Consider the following 15,087-nt stretch of genomic DNA (forward strand, 5'->3'; position numbering starts at 1 on the left):
TAAAAATGGAGGTAATATGTCTTTCTAATACGTTAGGTCTTTGGGTGTTACAGTTTGTTCTAAACTGTTAATTTAAAGGTTGATACTTGGAATCATCAGTTGGGCCTACAGAAGAATGGCCTGACAATCTACATTAAAAAGAACTAAAAAAAAATTATTTAGAGGAGAAAGATGGGCTGTGTACAGCTTATGGAACTGAATCAGTTACTTTCTTTGAGGTTTGCTGAAGACACAGCTTTTATACCTAAAGGGTGAGCCACCTTGAATGTCTCCATCCTGAGATTATTCAATTAAGCACCATAAGCCCAAACTTACTTGTGTTTATACACTGACTTGCAGTGAGCAATTTCACTTGCATTTCCCCCCATTATGGGATGAGAAACATGGAATTGTTAGTAAACAAGGACAAGAAAGTCCCTGCTTGCTCACATATAATCTCTTTCTGGAAGAGATTAGAAATTTGAAGAGAGATTTTGATTCTGTGGGGAGGCACAATGGTGTGGAGAGAGAGGGAGAGAGAGAGAGAGAGAGAGAGAGAGAGAGAGAGAGAGAGAGAGAGAGAGATGTGGGCCATACCTACAAGCAATCTTCTGTGTGGTGAAAAAATGTGAAACTCTTTGGTGCAGGTGAGTAATAAGCCTAAGTAAGCCTTTGCTTACGTTGCATAAGGGTTATTCTGACGCTGCCTCTGTCACATGGTTATCTTGTACTTGAATAGATTTAACACACAGAAAGTGAGAAGCAGCAGATATCTAAGAGTTTTGCTGGAGCCATGACTTCAAAGCCTTTGAGGAACCTGAAGAGTTGAATGCTTTCTCTCTGCTCTTGTTTTTTCTTATTCCCCCTCCCCTGAGATGTTTTCTCCTCAAAGCTCCTCACTGATGTTTACTATATGGTTTCCAAGGATATGAGTATTTACTGACAATATTGTCTGCCTTCCTCTCCCACAGTGGCTGGTGGATTGGAACTGCTGACTTTTTCATTATTGTTGTTGTTTAGTGCTGTCGAGTCGTAGGTGACACATAGGGACCCTATGAATGCAAGTCCTCAACACTTGTGTGACTTTCATCCTTTCTCCAAGTTGATAGGGTTTCCAGAGGCAAGATATTATGGAAGTGGATGCCACTCCTGCTTTCAAGCTTGTTTTAATCGGGGAGCTCCACCAAACACTGTCCGCCATGGATAACCATTAATGCATTTGACACATCAGTGTCACAGTGTTCAGCTTCACAGCAATCACAAGTTACCTCTGTACAGCAAGTAGACAGACCAGGGCCATGTGACCTAGAAGAATGACCAAAATCAATGAAAAACAGTCCTGAGGGCCCCGGATGTTTTGATTAGCACCCTGATAGATTGCAAACCAAGAAAATCCCATGGAGTAGTTCTTTTATACTGTAACACACACAGTTGTCAAGAACTGGAACCAGTTTGATGGTAAAGGGTTGTTTTTGTTATTGTTAGATGCTATTGAATCAAGTATGACTCATAGCAACCCTATGAACAAAAGATCTGAACCCTGCCCTATCCTGCACCATCTTCACACTCTGACATACGAGAGCCCAATGCAGCAGTCACAGCATCAATCCACCTGGTGTAGGGTCTTCCTCCCCTTCGCCAACCGTCTGCCCTTCCCAGCTACATGTCCTTCTCCAAGGAATAGCCCCTCCTAACAACATAGGGTTATAGTTGTCTATTAAGCTCAGAGTAGTAAATGAGCCCGTCTATGCATCTTGTCCAGCACAGAGCTATATGCCATAATGACACGTCTGGACCATATAGGGAAATTTGCTGGCCTAGTCTCTAGAATGTCTAGCTGTTAACCAAAAGAGGGATGTCTCTAGTGGTCTGACTCCAGCAACTTTACAGGAGAAAGATGGCAATTGTCTTCTCATTAAGATTTAGAGACACAGAAAATAGGAGGGTCCCTATCAGTCAAAGTTGACTTGATGGCAGTGAGCAAAGGATGGAACATATGATAATTTGTATTACTATTCTAAGCATCATTATCACTATTTCCCCAAAGCCAAGGTCAACGTTCTAGATAGATCTTACTCAAATAATGTTAACAGAAATTTTATCTTTCAACAACATACAAAAGAATGACTATGTCTTTGTTTTTAAGATTTTTTTCTAAATGCATTGGAATAAAAATGTTCCTAACACTACTTTGTTTCCACAAAATACTTGTATTCCAATGATATGATAATAATTTTATCTACATATATTTTAAGTCAACATTTCTGGTCTCTATTCTTTTGGAGCTGGTCTGCTTTATCATATAAAAATAGCAAATACCAGTCAATTTATACTCTAGCAAATTCTGGTAATAGTCGTGTATTTCCATCAGCATTGCTTGCTGACTGGTACACAGTACATAGTCCAAATTTTAACTTTTGTTTTAATCAATATGTGCTCTTTAATGTTCTTCTTTATTTTTTTAAATGTCTATTAAATTTGTTTTTCTTTGTAACAGACGTTTTGAAAAGTGGCCAATCTTATTAAATCCATTACATGCATAATAACCTTTATTCTGGAGACTCTAGTTCTTTTCATCCTCACTTATTTCTGTTGGACACGTCTATGAAAGTCCTACTTTGTTGCCTGTTGCCTCTTTGTAAGCAGCAGCTTTGCTTTCTTGCCCTTCTCCTCTTGGCCATGACAGACTCGTCTTTATTTGTATGTTTTGCTCTCAGTGATGTTCCTTCTCAGACCACAGTAATCTGTTCTGCTGTAATTACAATGTCTATCTGGATCCCCCAGTAGTGGGTGAGCAAAGCCTCTATCCTTACACTACCTAGAATAACAATTATCAGTCAGGTTCCTTATTACCTGGGCCATAGAAGATTACCTGCTGAGTACTGAAGAAATGCCTGATCTAGCAAAGAATATAAGTTTTAAAACTCTCTTCTCAAGATCAGCATTTGCTTTTTCCCTAAAATGGAGTGCTGATCTAGACAGATGCATTCTGACATGCTCAGTGGCAAAAGAGGACTGGCATATGCAATCACTCTGTAGAAAACCAGTGCAATTTCATGGCAAGTTATTAGACATGACGGATGTGGTAATGGAGAAGATTTGAATCTGTGTAATTCGCATTAATTTTTTCTGGAGCCAAGTCTAAATGATCTCCTATTTTAAAAAAAAATCAAAGATTACTGACATTCTATTAGAGATAGATGGATTCCCCTCTCAACATCCACTTCTAAACTACAGGTAAAGCACAGCTTTTTCTTTTCAAATATTTTAACAGTCCTTAAAGCTATGGATCTTTTGTTATTTGCTAAATGATTTGCAGGCTTCGGGATGCCTTGGAAAACATCACTTGAGCCTCACATTTATGCCACAAGTGAAGCACATTAAGTTTATTTTTTAAAAATAAGAGAAATGGTGGTGGAAAGATCTAACTGATTTGCTCAGAGTCCCACAACAGTAAAATAAATAGGATACCTGGAGCTAGAACGAAATTAGTGTGTCTGGTTTGCAGATCCCTTCCCTTTAAAATGCTGCTTTTCAAAATGAATTCTATTGAATCTACAGAAAGCATTTAGCATTAATGTCCAATTTTTGAGAAGTTCTTGCTTGTGATGGAGCAACATACTGATTTCTTTAAGTGCAGGTTACCTTGGTCCATTGCATTTATTCAGGTAAACACAGGGTGATTAAGAAAACATCTCTGTCCACTTATTGACTCAATAAATATTGTTTAACTTCTCACGAGAGCTACCTTGTCTCAGAGATAACTGGCACCCTGATTTGACGTTCTGTGTCGTGGCATTCAAGATCAGAAATGAATGGACATAGTCTCATGTGAAGCTGAGGAGTTGATACCAAATTGCCAGAATTTGGGAGACACATTTAAACTACAGTCACTGAAATGTGAGTAATTGTCTTATTTATGGCTTTCATGTAGATGTTTAGAAGATGGGTTGACTTAAAGGTGGACATAGGGAGGGGTGGGCAGAGATCGTCTGAGACATGGAAGATGAGACTTGAGAAGCAGACATGAGGGATAATTCACAGGCCATAAGCAGAATATTGCAGGTTAATTATATGCTTAATTACATATGTCTGCAATGATTTTTCCAAACTACTTTCAGCATCACGGACTGATTACCCCCCGACCTTTCCTCAGCACGTGCAAATCATTTTCAGCTCAAACAAGAATGTTCCCTTCTTTGTTCTTCTTGTGTCACTACACTTAGAAACCCGTTCATTCCTGATAGGGACCACTGAGTAGAGTACAAGTCATAGCAACCCTATGAACAACAGACCTGAACCCTGCCCTGTCCGGTGTCATCCTCATCATTTCTGACCCACTGGATCCCCCTGCTGAGTCACTGAGTCAATTCATCATAGTGAGGCTCTTTTTCACTCACCCTCCGCTTTTCCAAGCGTGTTGTCCCATTCCAAGTAATCGCTTTTCCTAGCAATGTACACAAAGAATGTGAGATGAAGCTTCTCCATCCTTGTCTCCAAGAAGCATGCGGACTGCACTTCCCCGCCCCTCCAAGCTGTGTCTTTTTATTTATTTATTTTTAATTTATGGATTTTATCCATGTACATTGTGTTTTCATACAATCACTCATATTCATCGTGCACTATACAACCATTGGTATACATTGTGCTTCATGTAATAAGTTATTCTTAACCTATGCCTTTTATCAGTGCTCAGGCCTTTCATTCACAGGGTCACTATGACTCGTCTACGACTCAAAGGCACTTAACAACAACAACAACATACCTTTTATCACCCCTTTTCAAGTCCCCATTGCATCTTTGCTATTCCTTCATCTCCAATCTGCCCAATAACCTTTGTTATCCTAGTGACTTGACTCTCCTCCTTCTCCCATCCCTTTCTCCATTTTTCTCTCGTCCTCTGGAACATTTACACATCTTTTATTCATTTATCCTCCTGTTTTCATAATATTGGTCTTATGCAATATTTGTCCTTTTGTGACTGAGTTATTTCACTCAGATAACATCCTCTGCACTCTCCCATGTGGTGTAGGGTTTTAGAGACAAGGTCTTCATGTGGAGATGGAAGTTCTCTTTGAACATAAAAGTTATCCATCCAGTGGCTTTGGAAGGTGAGGGTAAGTGGTTGTGATCAAGGCAATTAGATTTTAGCTCCTGGCATTCCTACTCGGAGTAAGTAGCACTGTCACTACTTCAGTGGCTGATTTTTCACTAGCAGATCATCAGGCCGTTCTATGGAGGCACATTTTGGTGAACTAAAAGACCCAGCCCTCAGGTTAACAGCTGAGCATGTTAACTGGCCACACCATGCAGAAATTGCCTCTGTGTGACTCAGTTATGAGTCTCTCTAATACTGACTACACCTTTCTCATGTCCTATCTGTTTGTTCTTTTAGCAGTCCATGAGATAGTCAATATTTCCCTCCAGCACCACAGCTCAAAGGCACCAATTCTTCTTTCACCATCCTTCTTCATTGTCCAGCTCTCAGATGCATAGCAAGTGACTGAAATGGCCTAGAATCAAGTACACCCTCATCTTCAAACTGACATCATTGCCCCTCAGTAATTTAAAGCAATCCCTGATAACTGACTTGCCCAATGAACTAACTCTCCTGATCTTCTAAGTACTGGTATCAAGGGTGTTGATTATGGATCCAAGTAAGATGAAATTATTGACAATTTCAATCTTTTCTCCATTTATCATGATGTTGCCTTTTCATTGTTCAGAGACTTGTACAAAGCTGATTTATACTAACATTTCTTAAATTTTCTGTTTATCTACAGAGAGACCCTTCCTTAACATGGCATCCATTAGGGATTCCTTAAGGAGAAAATTCTAGACTTTGAATTGTCTAATGTTTGAAAACAAGTTTATTTTGTGTGTGTGCACCCCAGACATGGGATCCTCACTTCCAAACATAACCTTGACCTTCTGACTCTTGACAACCATGAGATGCAGGTAGACTTGCACCCTATACTGTTCTATGACTGATCCTTTGTAAGCTGATCACCTAGATGTTCTTCTGAGGTGCATCTGGATGGACTCAAACTGCCAAGCTCTTTGTGAAGTACTTGAGTATTTAGCCACATCATTGTAGGGACTTTTCCTTCACATGTAGTTGCTACATTTTCCCTACTTGGTTATTTTAAGTCAATCCCAACTACAGTGATCTTATAGGACAGAGTAGCAGCACTGCCCTATAACACTTCCTAAACTGTCACCTTTTCAGAAGCAGATCACCACATCTTTTCACCCAGGGAAAGAATCTCCAGTGCATTCTGACTAATGACCATTCAGTTAGGAAATGAGTTGTTTAGCATTATGCCAGGTGGTCTCCTCCTCGACAAGTTGTTGCTTCTATTTTTTTCAATTAACAGATGAAGAAAGAAAGGTGAGGACACTTCACCAGGAAACATCTGGAAGGAGTCCAGATGGGACTCCAATCCCGTCTGACTCCCTAGTCTCCTTCCCCAGCCATTGTTTGGGCTCAGCTGCTGACTTTGATGGACTATTTGCCTCAGTGCCTCACAATAGAGGAAGGAATTCAGGCTTTTGCTGAGAGCTGGATAATCACACATCACAGTATTCAACACCCTCCTAAGAAGAATGAATTTCCCTCCCCTAAAGAGCCTGCGACCAACACCACCATGACAAAGTGAGAAATGAGAGTTATGATTGTGATGTGTTGGAGCTTTGGGGAGACGGAACCTATACCTGGTGCTGTGAGCCTAGGAGACACACTCTATCATCTGCAGAGCAAAACACTGCTGGGTGAGAGGTCAATAAATCATCGGACCAAGCAACTGTTAACGGCTCATTAAGGAAAAAGTGATGACCCGTGTGCAGGGAGATTCTCAACAGTCTGGAACTTCTGAAGTGGACCAATCTTATTCAGACATGCAGAGTCTTCACAAAGGAGGACATTCAGTTGCTAACAAAGGCATGAAGAAATGCTCAAAATCACTAACAATCAGAGAGATGAAAATCCAAACAGCAATAAGATAATGTCTCATCTCAACAGCAGTAGCAAACTTTAACAAGACAGCAAATACTGACTGTTGGAGAGGATGCAGAAAGGTCTCAACTCATATGCACTGCTAGTAGGATTGTAAAATCATATCATGGCTGTGGAAGGCAGTTTGGCATTTTCTCAAAATGTTGAACATATAAATCCTATATGACCCTGCTATTCCACTGGTAGGAATAGCTATCCCAAGGAAATCAGAAGTGAGACACAAATGCGTGGAGATATCTATATTTATTATCTCTATCTTATGTATCTCTATCTTTTATATATCTCTATCTTTTATATATCTCTATCTTTTATATATATATGTATATGTATACCTTATATATCTCTATCTTATATATCTCTATCATATACCTCTCTATCTCTATACCTCTATCTATCGATATCAATATCTATCTACTTAGTTCATAGCAGCACAACTAACAACAGCATTAAAAAAAAAAGGAAACAGCTCAAATGCCCATAACAATGGGATTGAGAAATCATAATACAACCATGCAATGGAATATTATGCAGCATTAATGAATAATGATTTTGTAAAATATTATACAACACACGACAGACTAGAGAGCACCATGCTGAATGAAAGACCTCAGTTGCATAAGGACAAATACTGCACAAGATCACTAGCAAGATAGATAGAAATGTTCAAAAAGAAAAAAATTAAAGAGAGAAGGGGGACAGGAAAAGGCAAAGGGAGAAAAAAATACTAGGATAGCAGAAGCTAGTGGGGGGGGAGGAGTGAGTGAAGAAACAGCAAAGCTCCCATGAGTTCTTGAAGAGACAAGGTGATAATAGCATAAAACAATAGTAATTAATTATATAAAATACACTGTTTATGAATATTTGTATAAAACACAATACACTTGAATTAAATATAATATATATGAATGATTAGAAGAGATTGAGGTTGTTACAATTATAGTTTGCACAGATCCACAATCAATACTCTCTTGGCTTGAGCAGTCAGAAAATCAAAAGGGGAATTGCATTGGGGAAATCTGCTATCAGGGGCCTCTCCAGAATACTGAAAAGCAACAATATCAGTCTAGAGACTAAGGTGCACCTAATCCAGGCCATGGTCTTCGCAATTACTTGCTATACATCAAAGACTTGGACAATGACTAAGGATAACAGAAGAATTGATACCTTTGAGTTGTGGAGCTGGAAAAGAGTCTTGAACATTCTTTGGACCACCAGAAACCAAATATGTCTATCTTAGAGAGAATGAAACCATGTTTCTCCTTGGAGGCTAGGATTTGAAGCTCCATTTCACATACTTTGGGCACGTGGCCAGGAGGGACCAGTTCCCGGAGAAAGACATCATGCTCAGAAGGGTGGAGGGACAGTGGAGGAGAAGAAGACTCCAGATGAGATGGATTGATACAGTAACTGGAGCAATGGGGATTGGTGTGTCAGAGTCTGTGAGATTGGCGCAGGACGGGACAGGCTTCAGAGCTACTGATAACACATAACAATAATAAAAAAATTAATTTTTAAAAATACATAAATCATCTATAATTGGTAGCAGTGAAGCACAAAATACCACATATAAAATAGCTGAATAGAGCATGTTAAACTGTATCATAATACAGCATATTAAGAATTAAAGCTCAGCTCCAAATTCCAGAAACTTTTGAGGGGCTTCTTTTCCCATATTCTTACTACACCTTGAAAATCAACTTCTGATCCAAGAGTTCATACTCCTTGATTGTCACTTCTTTGTTTGTATATCTACCTCTCCTTCTTACACTGCTTTCCACAACCACGCCCAGGGCTGAAGGCTCCGTGAGAGCAGATCATGAATCTTTCCCTATTTTAAGTGCCTTTCACCTATTTCTCAAGACAACCATGTAAAGTGGTTGCACAAAGCAAACCAAGTGAAAAGAAGAGCTGGGGGAAGGGACCAGGCAAGGGGAGCAGCATGGCAATCTTCAGTTTGAGAAATTCTCTAAGAAACACCCCTTTAGGTAAAAGATGCCAGGCTTGATTTTGCAGCTAAGAGGGCTTCCAGAATAATGAAATAAAAAAACACTGACCTAATGTGAACAGCAATGATGATAAATCCACCAAATGCCAATTTGGAGCTATTACATTATAAAGGGAAGGGAGGGGATGACTCCTATTCAAGTATCATAATATTAATGAAAAGTCTGGGGACGATATGAATACTAAAAGGAAACAAATCTATAAGAAGTTAAATTTATCTAGATGGGTTACATCGGGTAATAAAAGGAAGCATGCATTCAAGGCAGCTTCATTATGAGATGATAAAGCATGGCGCTTATTCAGGCAGTAGCTAAGGGCTGACTGGCTGAAGCAATCTTGCTCTTCTGTGATTTATTACTCAGATGGTCCTTGCATAAACTTTCCAAAAGCATGCTGTAGCCAGGACAGAGGAGCTATGAGTATTATGGATGTGCACAGCTAAACAATACAGACCCTTTTGCATTTTTGGCTACAGAGCAAGTAAAAAAAGAAAATATAGAGAGAGTCTTGGAATTTATAAGCTGTGAGGAACAAAGTTGCCAATTTTGTTAACATGAAAAGATGAATGAAAGGCTTTTTAGAGACTAACTGGGCTTGCCTCTTTGGGACACATGAGGGATTCAATGTACAATTACTTCTTTTGTCCAAGAGAGTTGAGAGGAGTATGGGGTTTGAAAATTTGTATGCCCATTTTAGAAAAAAGAAGACAGATACAAGGGAGATGCAGAGGGTTAAGAAAACAGTGCTGGTGGTACAGAGATTAAACCATCTGTCCACTAACCAAAAGGTCAGTAATTTGAACCTACCATCTGCTCCATAGGAGAAAGCGAGGAAGATTTAATGTCTTACCCACCCTCCAGGAAGTTCTGCTCTGTCCAACAGGGTCACTTTGCATCAGAATTGACCCAATAGCAATGGATTTTTAAGTGTTCAAAACAAATGAAAGGCAGAGGAAGAGTAGATGTCAAGAAATACATGCTGGCTTTCACCTTACCAACATATTTATAATCCCTTATGACTCTATTCCTGTCTACCTTAGCCCAGTCACATTCCCAAGGTACTAGGGTCAAGTTTAGAAATGGAAGACAGATAATGGATTTCCACTCAGAGTAGAAATTAAAAAAATTTAAAAAAAAAAAAGCCCAAGAAACCAGTGTCAATAGTCTATAAAACTTAGAGGAAGAGTTAGACAACATACATTTTTTTTTTCCAGAAAAGCTACTGTCTATTCACCCTATATACCTTTCACTTATGAACAGGCTCTGTCTACAAGAGGTATGCTAGAAAGAATGTTAGCTTTAAGTTAAAATATCTCATTCAAATCTGACTCTTATTGTCTTCTGTCCATGTGATATAAGCAAGTCACTTATTACCTTGGAAACACAATAGTTCACTTGTGAAATAAAGCTGTTGTTGATTATGTTATTTCCAATATTTCATTAGTTAAAGCACGTGTTGATTTTAAAAAAAAAATCAAGCAGTATAAAATGATACGCAATAAAATCCTATCTCCAGCCACTGTTCCTGCCACATTTCTGTCACTTAGTCCCTTTATGTCTTATTATAGAGGAAATGACTTCTTTATGACTTGTATTCAGGGATATACTATATTCAATAACAACAATAAAAATAGTTAACATTTAGTAAGGGCTTACCCTGTGGTGGGGATATTGTGCTTTACCTGTATCGATTCTTTTAATTGTAATAATAACTCAATGAGAAAGATACTTTTCTTTGGAAAAGAAAATGAAGTGCTTAGAGTTTATAATGTGGTGAAGCAAAGATTAGAATTCACTAATCTTATTCAAATACTATTTATTGAACAAGTAACAGAGTTCTAGAAAATTATTCTTTTAGTACAAAGGTATACAAATATATCCATTTGGATGATAACGCACAGGTTTATGGGAGGATCAAATATGAAACTATAAAATGTATTTTGCACACAAGGAAGAGAAATGTGAACCCTAAGTAATTATGGGTGCACAATCTACTCATTTCTGGTTTTCTACCTAAAGTTTTTACAATTTCTCTAGCATTTCACACAATTACACACCATTACTTGAGAATAATAACAGGTGATAAAAGTCTGGGCAATTGTTTTGACTGCTATCATTTTATACTTCTTTATTTATCTGTATGTAGTGGAATTACTTTATAAAAATTGACAGGATAAAAATGTTCAGGCATTTAGGAAGTGCTTGACTGAGGGTGTGAATTATATATAAACTCCAGACTTAAAAAAAAAAGGAAAAAAACAATTTCCCATTTTTCAGGGGCTACTTTGAGGGCAGTCAGGGTCCATCTTCTTTAGAATAATGGAGGCATAAAAGACAAAGACTGAAGTCAGTTAGCGTCAACACTCGAAGATGAAGGGCAAAGGCTTGGAAGTGCCGGTTATTCTGATGATAATAGAGAATTCAAGAACTTTGAGGGATCATATAGTTCAAGCCTTTCACAAAATCTTTCAAAAAACATTGCCCTTTAGAAATAGTATGTCCAAAAGGCACTTTATACCCAATAAGTCTGAGAAATGCTTTATTTCTTGGACTAAAACCAACAAATCACAGAACATATTATTAAGAGTTCTAAGGAATCTAAATCTAAAAATCAAAACAAAACAAACACACTCATAATTTAACTTTCTTTACTGGTGACTTTTACAGACTAATTTGATTATAAAACTTATTTTCCCCCCTTGGGAACTATCAATGTCTTATAAAATCTCAGAACACAATTGAAGAACAATAATGTGGTTGAAAATCTAATAGCAGAAGCGTCTATGTACAAACATGGAAATTGAGACTTCCTTCCTCTCTCCAAAGCAGTACACTTCAAAACCATGGAAGAGTAGGCTAAGTGACACAACTAGGATTACATGATCATGGATTTTGATGAAACTTAACAGAAAAAATCACTGACAACATGAGATGTACAAACACCACAATCTTGCTTGCTCAAAATGAAGAGAAGAGGACATTAAGTATTTGCTGATGGACATCTTATACTATAGCCTTCAATATGGATCAGACATAAAGGAAACAAAAAATTCTCATAATAAGGCTAATAAACAACATGATAAATGAAGAAAATATTGAAGTTGTCAAGGATTTCATTTCATTTGTTGCCATAAGTAATGTCCATACAATTGGCCGTCAGAAAGCAGAACTACATTTAAACTTTACAAAAGATCTCTTTAGAGCATGAAAAGAAAAACAAAACAAAACACTTTGAGGCCTAAGATGCAACTGCCTCAAGCCAATATGTTTTCAGTCACCTTATATGTATACAAAAGATGCTGTGGTTATGTGTCAATCGCTTGAGACTCATAGCGACTCTATGTACAACCTGCCCTATCCTGTGCCAACTTTATTGTCTCGGACACACTCACACTCATTGCCCCAGTCACTTCATCAATCCATCTCATTGAGGGTCTTCCTCTCTTTCTCTGTCCCTCCACCATTTTAAGCATGATGGCCCTCTCCAAGGACTAGTACCTTCTTTCAACATGCCCAAAGTATCCTTGCCTCCAAGAAGCAATTACACAAAAGATAAGCAAATGAATAAGGAAGACTGAAAAGTAATTGACACTTTTGAATTATAATGGTGGCAAAAAATACTGAATATACCATCAACTACCAGAAGGACAAACAAAACTATCTAGGGAAATCTACAGCCAGAACGCTCCTTTCAAAGAAAGGATGGCAAGATTTTGCCTCATATACATTTGACCAGACCCTAGAGAAAGACATTATGTAACAGGTCAGTGAGAAAAAAGAAGACCCTAAAGGTGCGTTGATTCAGGGGCTGCAACAGTAGTCTCAAGGCCAATAACAACTGAGGGAATAGCATAAGATAAACAGAGTTTGGCCCTGTTGTACTTAGGGTTGCTCTAAGTCAGAGGCAATCCAACAATAACTACAAACATGTGTCCCTTGACCTCTACTTGGTGTATTGGTTTTTACTTTCATTCTATCCTAGAGATTGTTTCAGTATTTTCTTCACCAGAAAAACCCTACCAATACATTGCAGAGGCTTAGAAGATCTTCCTTCAAAGTGAGCCCAGATATCATGATGAGAATCTTGTTTTGCTGTTTAGCTCTGCTGGGATTCCCATCCCATCTAAATATCTGCCTCAAATATAGGAATTGTGCATTGTATTTATGTTTCCTGTCCATCTAGTAATAAATAATAATCTTATTGATTTCTGCTGTTGTTGTTATGTGCTGTTGAGTCGCTTGCGACTCATAGTGACCCTATGTACAACAGCCTTAAACTCTGCTCTATCCTGTGCCAATCACACTGTCTCTGATACTCCCATCCCGATTACCCTAATCACTGAATCAATCCACATCATAGAGGGCCTTTCCCCCTGCGCTGTCCCTCCACCCTCCCAAGCATGATGTCCCTCTCCAAGGACCAGTCCCTCCTTACAACATGCCCAAAGTAAGTTAGACGGAGCATCAGAATCCCTGCCTTTAAGTGGCCTCCAGTTTTAACCCTTTCCAGAATAAATTTGTTTTATTATAATAATTATTATATCATTTTACTTTAGAAATCATACGAAATTATTATGATAATTAGGTAATTATGAAAAAATTAAACTTTTATTGGTACAAATAAAAATGAATGGTTTTATGAAAATGAAATATAAAATATAAGCAGAAATGGTGGTAAAAAAGCCAGTTACACTTTCCTCAGTTTTCCTTTATATGCCAATATTTTTCTTCCATGAATTCTAAATTCTACCCCATTTTACAGAAAAAAAAAACCCCACCCCAATTATGGTCAGAACTGACATCAATGGCATTTTATACTATGACAGTCATCTACTATGAAGCTGTAGTTCTGTGGTCACAATTATAAAATGTCACACATTTTTTAACCAGCACCACAGGACGGGCCTTTCATAGGCAGGCACTGGTGTCCATACACAGAAAGTGGGCAGATCTTGCACCATGTGCCTGAGACGTTCCTGTGAAGGAAGCTGTCACAGGAAGGCAGACAACACTCCATGATCCCAAAGCTCACTCAAACATTCAACCTCCGTGCCCAATGACCTCAAACAAGTCGCTGAATACCATCAGGCAAGCAGGCCCACTCCTGCACACTCATTGCACTTTTCCTAACAGAAATCATTGTCCCACACAACGACCATCTACATAACGGTTCACCAGAAGAATTTCAGGCGCTAGAGAGCATGCAATGCAGAGACAGTTTTAGGAAAAGAAATTTTTCTCAAGGTGTTGTTGTTAAGTACTGTCGAGTTGTAGACAACTCACAGTGACCCTATAAACAAAAGACCTAAATACTTATATAACTTTCATCGCTTCTCCAGGTTCACAGGGTTTCCGGAGGGAAGCTATTTCAGAAGCGGGTGTCCCGCCTGCTTCCAAGCTTAATCGGGGAGCTCCACCAAACACTGTCCACCATGAGTAGCCATTATCACATTTGATACACTAATGTCACAGTATTTAGCATGACAGCAAGTAGATTAAGATTTTTTTTTTACCTTAAGAAAAACCTTGAGAGTTCGGGGGGAAGAGAGATAAAGATATAGGTGCACTTTCCTTAGGAGACCTGCAGTTACCAAGCTAGTGTGAGAAAACAGAAATGGAAGGAGGAGAGGGGAGCACAGTTTAGATCACAGAGAACTGAGCATTAAAAGTAACAGATTTTTTTTTTTTCTGAAGCACTTTGGGCACTACAATCAAACAAAAAAACACATATATCAACTTGGAAGCCTAGTCAGAAAAAAAGGTTTAAACTTTACTTCAAGGGGTTATTCCTTCATCCACATATTTATTCTCTCATACAGCTACTGCCGTGCGATACCAATAAATTTGAAACTGTTATCATTCACTCATCACAAACGGATTCATAATACTTGTTAAGTGCATATTCAGGTGTTGACCTCTGTTGAGCACAGGAAATAAATATGAATGAGATGTAATCTCTGCTTTGTGGAATTACATGGTTTTAAGTGGATGTACACATATATATCTTCAACACGCAGTGACACGCACCACTAAGGAGCCAACGAGACACTTGTCAAAGGGTGCGTAGTCCTATCTGCACTCCTTAGTTCC

At 38.5% G+C, this 15,087-nt stretch overlaps 1 protein-coding gene across 7 annotated transcripts in view; it reads right to left on the bottom strand.

The window, feature by feature from the left end:
- The window catches only part of NRXN3 (neurexin 3), a 2,203,380-nt gene that overhangs the window by 645,600 nt on the left and 1,542,693 nt on the right, over window positions 1–15,087 (bottom strand). The window lies entirely within an intron of this gene.

Source organism: Elephantulus edwardii, unplaced genomic scaffold (genome assembly GCF_000299155.1).
Source record: "Elephantulus edwardii isolate Elephantulus edwardi_28Jun2011 unplaced genomic scaffold, EleEdw1.0 scaffold00037, whole genome shotgun sequence".
Taxonomy (NCBI): domain Eukaryota; kingdom Metazoa; phylum Chordata; class Mammalia; order Macroscelidea; family Macroscelididae; genus Elephantulus; species Elephantulus edwardii.